Below are 10,330 nucleotides of genomic sequence, written 5' to 3'. Positions count from 1 at the left end.
CGAGCTTTACAATAAAAGTGTGAAAACCGGACCCCACTTCGCTTCTTCCAGCCCCTTGGGTCTACAGCCCTGGGAGACTAGAGCTGTTCTTGGGTGGGGGCCTTGGGCTAGGAGGACGTGAGAGAGACCCAAACTGGGATCAATGGTGCCTTGGGGGCTGAGGGCAGGGAGCGGGGAGGTGGGGGGGGTGGGGACTCAGGATGATAGACACCCGGTTAGTACGCCTCAAAGAGACACTTATTGGCTCCCGGCTCTCCATCCGCCCCGAGCTCAGGTGCAGGTCAGGGACGGAGGGGCTCTCGGGGGGGGGGCAGTGCTGCGTTACTTTACTCAGTGGGGAGCCCTCCAGGGACGTGGGGTCCTGGGGTGCTCCCTGCTGTATCACTTCCCGCTCCTTTGGCAATGAGTAGGCATTGCGGAACTGGATGGGGGGGTGGAGGGAGGCATCTGTGTGTCTGGCACTCCCTCCCACGCTCAGGAACGAGGGTTGGAAGTTGATCTGGGGAAGGGGACCGACAAAGGTTCTGTCCTGGGCTCCGGCTGCGCTCTACTCCCCTTTCTGGTCTGCAGCGGCCTAGCCTCCTCTGCCCAGCTCCCGGGTGATCACCCGCTCGAGAGAGGTCGAAGAACAGATACCAGATCGGCCAGTTCCAGGCCCCGCCTCCGCGGACGCGCCTCCTCTGCTCGCCAGGCGAGTTTCCGCTCGGCCTGCGCGCTCGCTCCAGGGCCTGTGCTTTCAGGGTCTGGGAGTCTGGGTCCATCCAGCCACTGGGATTAGCCGAGCACAGGGACTAATCCCGGATGAGCCACGGTGTAAACCCGGATTGACTGGAGCACGGAGGGGGGTGGAGGGGGCGGTCGCTGGCGCCCCTTCATCCATTCCCAGATGCGTGACGTGACAGAGTCTCACTCCAGCTCCCAGCTACTTTTGAAATGACCTGTAGCTAGCTGTGTGTTTGTTGAGGGGTGAGGATGGATGAGAAGAAGTGCTAGAGTGCGCGTGGTGAAGGCACAGCTCCATCAGGCATCCACAAGTGTGGCACATTGGTAGTGGCGTTGGAAAAGAGAGGAGATGAGCAAAGTTCTTGGCAGCCTTGAGTTTACAGGGTTGGGGCAGCTCCATGGCTGCTGGCTGAGTCTGCAACCTACTCAGTCACCCTGTACCCCAGCTACAGACTCACAAACCCTCTATCAGTGGCCATGGTAATGCTCCCAGTCTTTAGATCTCAATGAATCAGGAGGCGGGTTAATCAGTGGGGAAGGCCAATATCCTTTCCACCCTGATTTGATTAGACAGTGGGTGGGAGCCCCTCCAGTTAAGGCCAAGCCTGGAGGGGGGGGTGTCAAAGGTGAAGGAAGATGAAGGAGATAGGGAGTGGCCAGCCGGGTACCATAATCCTCACCCTGGTTCACTTACTAATTCTACAAACATTTCCCCAGCTTCTCCCTCCCTCTTTACCAGTCCAGCACCAAATCCTGGGACACCACAAGAATGACACATGATCTCTATGGGAAATGAAGACAGGTAAACAATGACCACATCTGTGTTCAGCCCTGACTTGAGCCTGTAATTCTGGCTTAAGAACCACGAGGGTTGCATCTGCCAGAAGCCAGAAGGCTTTCCTGAAGGGGTTAGGTAAAGGATGAGTTTCACGGGCACATGACTGAAGACTCACAGAGGGAGGGGAGGATGCACAGGAAGTCTATAGTGAAGGCCTGGAGGTGGAATAGAAGTAGGGTGTCGTGGAAAAGCAAGAGAAGTTGAGCCGAAATACAAGCCAGAAGTAGAAGGTCCTGCTAATCTAAGAACTGGGGGGAGGAGAGGGCCATTGAAGGAGTCCACGCCTCAGAGAGAAAAGGTCAGATTTACATTTTTTATAGATTCTGTCTTCCTTCCTTCCCTCCCTGCCCACTTCTCTGGGGATGTCTGGGCTATAGAAACACACAGGCAGAAAGACAGAAGGAGGAACCAGGTTGGTTACAATAGTCCCGTGTCCTTTCATCACTCATGGACTTAGTAATAATAATAGAAACCTGGCTGTACAACTCCTAGTGACAAGGTTTGGGCGGGGCGGGTGACAGCCTTAGTTTCCTCATCTATAAAACAGGGATGATATTAGAGTGATTATAAGATTTCAGTGACGCTGGGCATTGATGGTGCACTCCTTTAATCCCAGCACTCAGGAGGCAGATCTTTGTGAGTTCAAGGCCAGCCTGGTCTACAGAGCTAGTTCCAGGACAGAATCCAAAGCAATACAGAGAAACTGTGTCTTAAAAAACCAAAAAAAAGATTTCAGTGTAGTCAATCATCTGTTTTATTTTATAGCATATGGAAGGCCAGGTGCTGACATAAGGACACTGAGTTAGGCAGGGTCCTTTCTCTCTCTCCCCTGGAACTTACATTCCGGTGGAGAAGACAGACAACAAACAAACAAACAAATGAGATAATTATAGATTGTGTTTAAGTGCTGGGAAGGAACAGTGAGACAGGAAGGAAGATAAACGGAGGTGGAGCAGGGGAAGGGGCTGCTTCATTCAGCATAGCCAGGAATCTTTTTAGTTATTGAAGGATTCTAAGCTTTGGCACTTAGGGAGAACATTTGGGTGCTGGGAATTGTAACAGCTAAGGGTCAGATGTAGGGGATAGCCTTCCTCTTGAATCCCACTAAGATGCCAAACTTCCTGAGGGCAGGGACCTTGAGCTTTCTGACATCTAACTTTCAGGCTAAATCCAGGGGGACTGAGTAGAAGAGGACATAGTGTCCAGTTTGCTGGCACCCTTCCTTGCCTTTCATTGGAATGGTATTGAAGAGCTGTTGGGTCTTTTTATTAGTCAGCCCTTCTGCCCAGCTGTTCTACAACTGCCTCTCCCAGTTCTAAGGGGAAGTTGACCCTAGACCAGTTGAGTTCTGTCCACTCCTCATCTTTCACCCAGCTTCTTCTTCCTCTCCTTAGGCTGCAGGGGCAGGATTGGTCCACTGCCTGGACTAGATAGAATTTAGTATCTGACCTGGGGGAGAGTGTTCCCAGAGGAAAATAGCCAATATTTAAAGGTTTAGGCCCTCCAGAGTGCCCCTGCTTAGCACAGTCTCACTTTGGGGAGGTGACCTGGATCCCTGTCCAATTCCCTCTTGCAGAATGCTTCCTACACACCAATGCATTTCTCAGAGAGTCACCCGCCCCTACTGCAAAGTGCATACAGCTCCTCTCACACACTCACCATCCAGCTGCACATTGCGTCTCCATGGCAACTGAGAGGCCTGGTCCACGGATGTTAGAAATAAGTGCCAGAGGAAGAAGACAGAAGGTGGGGGAAGAGAATGGGAAGAGAAACGTCAGGGGAAAAAAAAAGATTTTAAAAGATGGCCTCGTGTGGAGACCCCTACCCTTGCTTTGTATCCACTTGCCAGGAAGACTCAAGTGGACTCTGGTCCTGAGAAGGAGGGGTTGAGGTAGGGGATTGAGAGTAGACTAGGAGCCAGGTAATGGTGCTCCTGGGCACTAAGAAACAGGGAGCAGAAACAGGAGAGCTTGAATGACAGGTATGGAGTCTTGGGATGAGGCTATCCCTTCTGGGTGAAAGGCAGATATGGGGGCTAGGTTGGGGGAGAGACTTGGGGAGCTACTTTCCCTTATTCCTGACCTAATTGGCTGTTCAGGCTGAAACCATCTCTTAGTCACTTAGACTAATTAGAATTGTTCTAGAGGAGATGTTGGGGAGGGGACAGAAATAATGGGGGGTGGAGACAGAAGGAGGGGGGTAGGACTTCTGGTTTTCGGTTCCCCCATTCATTAGATGGGGGAGTCTATAAGAGTCCAGGCTGGGAGTCACCCCACATCAGGTCCACCAGCTGTCATTGTGCACCCTCTTACTCACCTGCTTTCCTACTCCACTCTCCCATCTCTGTCTCTATGTGTCTCTTTACTTTTACTCCTCACTCTTCAAGGTCTCCCAGCCACTAGGCAATGACAAGTTTTAAATCATAAATGGGGAACTGGTCTGCTGGACATAGGGACTGATCTTGAGGGAACAGGGAACAGACCAGACCCTGGCCTGACAGAACTCTCCAGACTTGTGGGGAGGACAGATAAGGACTAATATGCACTCAATGACTTTCCTCTTACTAAGCCTCACCTCTCAGAGGTTATCCAAGAGAAGGGGCCTGAGCTGTGTGAGCTCAGCCTGCTGCTGGGCTGACTGCCTTGGGCAAGTTACTTATCCTCTGTAGTGTCAGTTTCCCTAGTTGGAATGAGGATAATAAAGCTGAAATTTGTATTGTGGGTGTAAGGTGATAATGCATACAAACTGCTAAGCAAAGGCTCAGTAAGAGCTTGGCAAATGGCAGTTTTAAGCCAGGCATGGAGAAACATTCTCATAATCTCAGCACTTGGAAGGTTGAGGCAGGAAGATTGACATAAAAATTCAGGACAACTGCTGGGTTACATAGTGAGTTCAAGACTGGTGTGAGCAAGAGAGTGAGACAGTGTCTCAAAAAATTAGGTAGATAGTCAGGCATAGTGGTGCACACCTTTAATCCCAGCACTTGGAAGGCAGAGGCAAGCAGATCTCTGTGATTTTGAGTCCAGTCTGGTCTACAGATGAATTTTCAGGACAACCAAAGCCACATAGTAATGCCCTGTCTCAAAATTAAATAAATAAAATGGATACACACACACACAGACAGACAGACACACACACACACACACACACACACACACACACACACACGAATAAATGGTCAGACCAGAGTACTTCGGGAGCATTGTCCTCTTGAAGCTTCTTTCATGGGAAGTAAAATGAGCACCTGCTAGGCCCAGATCCACCCCTTCCCTTGCTCCCAAGGCCACTCAGGCATTCAGGGGGAGGGAGCGGCTTAGACTCTGCCTCCTGTCCACAGCATCAGAAAGCTTCAGGTCTGCTTTTCCCTGCTCCGCCAGCCTCTAAGGGGAGTAAAGAGGACAGCCATAAATGATGTAAAGGCAGAAGTATCCTTGCTGAGGGGGACAGTAAGGGATGAGCAGCATCCAGAAGCCTAAATATTTCATGGGGCTGCAGCCCCAGGAAGGGCAAAGTCCCTGGGCAGAGTTTGTTAATGTGCACGTGGTTCTAACACGTGGTTTGGACTATTCCACCTGCCCAGTGACCTCTGCACTCCCTGCCCTCAAATACCTGCACCCACAGAAAGCTGCCCCCATGAGCCCTTTCCTGGTCAGGAGTCTTCTTAAACCGTCCCAGAGCATGCATATTTTATTCTTGCAACAGGAGGAGTTTGTGTGGCCTGGAAGCTATGTGAAAACACTTTACCTGAGGGCGGAGAGATGGCTCAGCAGTTCATAGCACTTGCTGCTCTTTCAGAGGTCTTCCTCTGAAAGTTCAGTTCCCAGCCCTTGGGGAATCCAACACCCTCTTCTGGCCTCAGAAAACACTGCACCCATGTGTACAGACATACACATAAGTAAAAATCGATTTAAAAAATTTTTTTTTTGACTTGGCCATGGCTTTTCTACCCATGTATGCAGGATCTCCTTCTGTTTTTTTGTTTGTTTTTGTTTTTGTTTTCTATATAGTACTAGAAATTAAACTCAATGTCTCTGTGCATCCATTGATGCTGGGTAAAATTTCCATCATTAGGCAACAGCCCCAAGTCCCAAATTTCTTTATTTAAATTGTGCCCAAAAGGCCTGACATAGTAGTGCACACCTTTAATCCTAGCACTCAGGAGGCAGACGTGGGTAGAAGCTACTTGGGGGTTGTACAGCCAAAGCAAGAAATGGGGAGGAGGGAAGGTGTCGCAGAAGGTCTGTAAAATGAGGCTGTGGTGTGGGAGGGAAGAAGGCTGGGGAGGGGGCTGAGAGGGACACTGGGGAGGAGTGGAGATGAGGGAGGACTTGGGTTAAAAGCAGTTGGATCTGGAACCAGAAGCTGTGGGCTTGGAGATGGGGTCCAGGTTTCCAGAGGGGCTAAAGGCCAGAGATTTGAAGGAGGAAGTCAAATAGGATCTGCCATCACCAAAGCTAAGCCTGAGGGTTTATCAGGAGCAACCAAGCCTTAAGGATTTCCCAGAGCCTGGTGGCTCCATCGGTGATCCCCAAATCAGGACTGGAGAGCCAACCAAGTGTCTTTCTCTTACCCTTCTAAGCCATAAAAAGGAGTGACCTAGGCTTGACTGGCCAGTACTTTCCTGAGCAAGAAGGCCAGGTGTTCTCTAGTTGAGGAAGTGACCAGAAGCCAGCACAGGCTCCTGACTCTTTGATTCCCTATGCTACAGCGTTGAGGGGGTGGGGGTGGGGTTGCAAAGCCTCCATCCTCCCAAATCAGAGATGACAGTGATATTAAGTCATTAGCACTGAGCCCGGAGGAAACTAAGTTGGAAGGAATAATTGTGTACAGGGCTTGGTCAGCTCCCTTGGCCCTCTCCCTAGCTGAAAGGCTTTCTGAGAAGGCAAGAAGACAGATAGGTAGTCCAGAATAGGAGTTGGGAGATTTTTATCGTAAAGGTGTTCCCCCACCACCACCCCTGCCAGAATTGGCCAGTATGGCTGTGTTAGGATGGGGATGCTGGGGAGGGAGCAGAGGATAGTGGAGGTGAACACCTGCAGTAGTTGTCATGGCAACCTGACTTGGCTCCCAAGAGGGTGGCCTTTCCCCCAAAGCCCTATGAAGTCTGGAACAGGAGTCACGCACACACACACACACACACACACACACACACACACACACACACACCCCACAAGTTGAGTTTGGCAGAACTCCTAGCCAAGGGTTGACTACTTGTACAAGCGAGAGGGACCAGGTAAGGGCTATAGAGGATGGAGGAGGAGGGAGGTAGGGGTGGGATTCATGGGCATTGTACCTCGGGTGGTAGCCCAGTGTTGGAGAACAGCTGTATATGTACTCAGTTCACCTAACTAGGTCCTGCAGCCAGCCAGACCACACAGCAGAGGGGGTTAGGAGGGAGATGATTATTAACAGAGACAAAAGCAATCACAGTTAACCTTAATTGAGAGCTTATTAAATCCAACTATGTATGTGGTTATGCTAAACATTTTATGGGCAGTGTCCCATTTGACTCTCAGAACAATACAAGGTAGGAATTACGAGCCCCACTTACCTACGGGAAAACAGATCCTAGGAGTTCAAATACTGTGCCCCCAGTAAATGAACTGGAAAGAGATAAGTGAGACCCTGCGAGGAGAAGAGAGAGCACAGTGGCAACCCTGAGGTCACTTGCCCTGTCCCTAGGCCACATGGGTCCCTCACATTCAGGTGCTTTTGTGTTACTTGGCAGGGCTGGTTGGAAGGCAGGGCCTGGGAACCCCAGCTCCTGGTACCTACCTGGGCTGTGCTGGGCCAGCTGAGGGCACCTGTGAGGGTGTGGGGGACACTGAGCAGCGGGCATCGTGATTGGCACGAGCCAGGGGAGCGGCTGGCAGCCTTGTTCCTGGTAAACATGAGGAGAGGTTACTTCACAAGGAAACAGTAATTAACTTTAATTAGCACCTTGCATCTCAGAATATTATTAACATCTCAATTTCTCTAATCAAGGCAGCAGGAGAAGGGCGGCATCTGCTTTGCCGACTCTTTCCTGGCCATGCTTCCCAGCTTGGCATGGCTCCTGAGCGGCCCCCACCCCTGCATGATACCCAGCAGTACATCCTCAGGGCCTGGTTGCCAAGGGGAGCTAGCCAGTGAGGAAAGAGGGGGCTTGGGCTAGCAGGCCAGAGAGCAGGTACAAGCTGAGGCTTCAAAGTCAAGGGACAGGAGTTCAGGGCTCTGTATTTGGCCACCTCCTCTTTCCAGATAGATTGTAAGCTCCCAGGCAGGGCATGCATATGCTCTGCGATTCTGAGAACAGACAGGGTCAATCATCTTCCTTCTCTTCCTCTCCCTCCCTTTATTTCTTCCTTCCTTCCTCTATCTGCCCCTTTTTGCTAGGAAACTACCCTCCTCTCTGTTACTCTCTTCGTTCTATTTTCTCATTCTCTCTCTCACCCTCTCCCTACTGAAATTCTCTATTCCAACACCAACACCCGAAGTTTCCTGTTTAGAACCAGGGCTCTGGGGATACAGAATGAACAGAAGACAAATCTGCCCCAGGGTTGAAAAGCCTTGGGTATAAGGGAAAGATAAGACTTGGGTACACAGAACTCTCATTGCGTTCCTTGCTGATAGGCATCATAAGGCAGAGGAGATAAAGGTCATGGGGCTCCAGGAGAAAGGCAGGAATAGGAGGGGTCAGAATCCTAACTGGTACACCCGACCAGAGACCACCAGAGGCACCAGGAAGGCCGCAGGACCCTAAGCCAGCGAGGGCACATGGGTGCTGATCCGCCCTCTTCAGAAGGCCATTGCAGTAGGAAGTCCCTGAGGGCACAGGAACTGATTCTGTCTTCATTTTTCCTACCCTCGATGGCTGTTAACCCTGCCATGAGTCCAATATTAGTAAGTGACTGCCCTCCTTGGTCTAATTACAGCAGCCAGCTGCTTGAACATTTTGGCATTTATTAGACAGTCTTCATGGATATCTCTCTGGTTCCTCCAGTTTGTAAGTTTTTTTTTTTTTTATTGAGCACCTACTATGTGTCAAAGACTTGGTCTGCCCTGGAGTAGGTACTGGTACTGGAATCTCTATAGTGGACTGGAGGAGCCTGGGCATTTTAGCATAAGAGCCTGGCAGTGTAGGCACAAGATCCTCAGAAATGAGGCTGTGTCCACATAGATCTGATCAGCAGTTCGCGCCTCGCCTGTTGCTGAACTTGTGCCTACAGTTTTCCCCTACACCTCCAGGTTTATATAATCTATAGGACAAAATTAGAGGATCAAGTTAGAAGGCAGGAAAGGAGTCCAGTGGGCAGAGGAAAGGCTGATGGAGACCCAACTCAAGCCCTCCCATTTGCAGGCACATACCATTTGATTGCTTCATTTGCCTTGACTCAGGGAACTGACTCATCAAGCTGCAGGTGCTAAGGGGGAGCAGCCACATAGCTCATCTCATGGGGGCCATGGAGAAGCCAGCAGGGGCATCCACTTTTCCTTTGCCATCAATCTAGTCAGCAGATAAGTCTCTCTGAAACCCAGAACGCAGGAATTATCAGACCTAGTTTATACTGAGGATGGACATAAGACAGAGGTGAGGTCACCTTGCTGGGAAGAAAGTGAAAGGGAGCTGGGACAAACATTTCTCTGTCATTTCCTTCACTGTAGTATGCCCACTTTATACTGTGAGCCTTCCTGACCTGAGCTTGGCTCAAGGAGAACTCAAAGAAGGGCCTCTGGCTTGTTAGGAAACAGCCTGCCAGCTCTCCCTCTCTTTCTCTCTCTGCCCTCTCCAAGATCCTCCCTCTCTTCCCGCCCCCTCCCCAGTTCCAGCACCCCGAGGGCCAGGGGCTGGGCCTCTGTAATTGTAGAGTAGTCTGCACAGGGCGGGGAAGAATCTGACGTTTCCAAAGGCCGTTTTGATGTTGATGAGTTTGGCGGTGATGAGGCTGTCCTTCTCCTACCGAGGCTCAGGCCTTTCTTTGTTTTTCCTCTAGCTCAGTGCTCTGAGAACTGTTTCTCGGGAGCATCAACACTGGCTTCTCTTTGGCAAAGGGAGGGGACAGTGTGGCCACAGTGAAACCTGGGGACAGAGCCCACCCTCACCTTCTTGCTGGGCGCTGGGATACACTGATGAGATCATTAGCATAACATTTGCATAGAAAACAATTGAGGAGATTGGAGTCCTGCCTCAGAGGAAACACCTGCAATCATCTGCGAATGAAAGCCTTTCCATCTCCACTGTGATCCCTTGGCCCAACCCCCAGGATCCCAAGAACATGGCTGGAACCCAGTTTGATTAATGACGGTGGTGATCAACTACCATGCCCAGAGAGCCTACTAAGCACCTAGCACAGATGTGCATGCTGTTTCTTTTGATCTTCACAAATGACTCCCCTGAGGTGATAGGTTTTATAATCCCATTTTACAGAGGAGGAAGCTAAGAATCATCTACACGCTCCATCTATTTGCCTTCAGGACAGACGGACTGTTAGCGTCAAGAAAAGGCCCAGTGACGTGCCCTCCACCCTCCCAGTGAAGCTGGGAGCTTAAGTCTCCTCTGCAGCATGCAGATTCAGGGCCTGTGGGTTCTGGAATCCCTAGAGGCTTAGATCAGAGCTCGGAGAGAGGCTCTGATCTAATACACAGATACACAAGCTCACACATCTTACACGCACAGCTCTGCCCCTCCCCCACTCCTGCTTCTTGAGGCAGAGGAGCCCACTGACTCGGCCCATAACCAGGTTAGCCAAGATCCAATTAACTAGTTAGCACAGGCAGGGCTGGGGGCAG

The sequence above is a fragment of the Phodopus roborovskii genome, unplaced genomic scaffold (genome assembly GCF_943737965.1).
Source record: "Phodopus roborovskii unplaced genomic scaffold, PHOROB, whole genome shotgun sequence".
NCBI classification, from domain to species: Eukaryota; Metazoa; Chordata; class Mammalia; order Rodentia; family Cricetidae; genus Phodopus; species Phodopus roborovskii.
Note: the sequence above shows the minus strand (reverse complement) of the source record.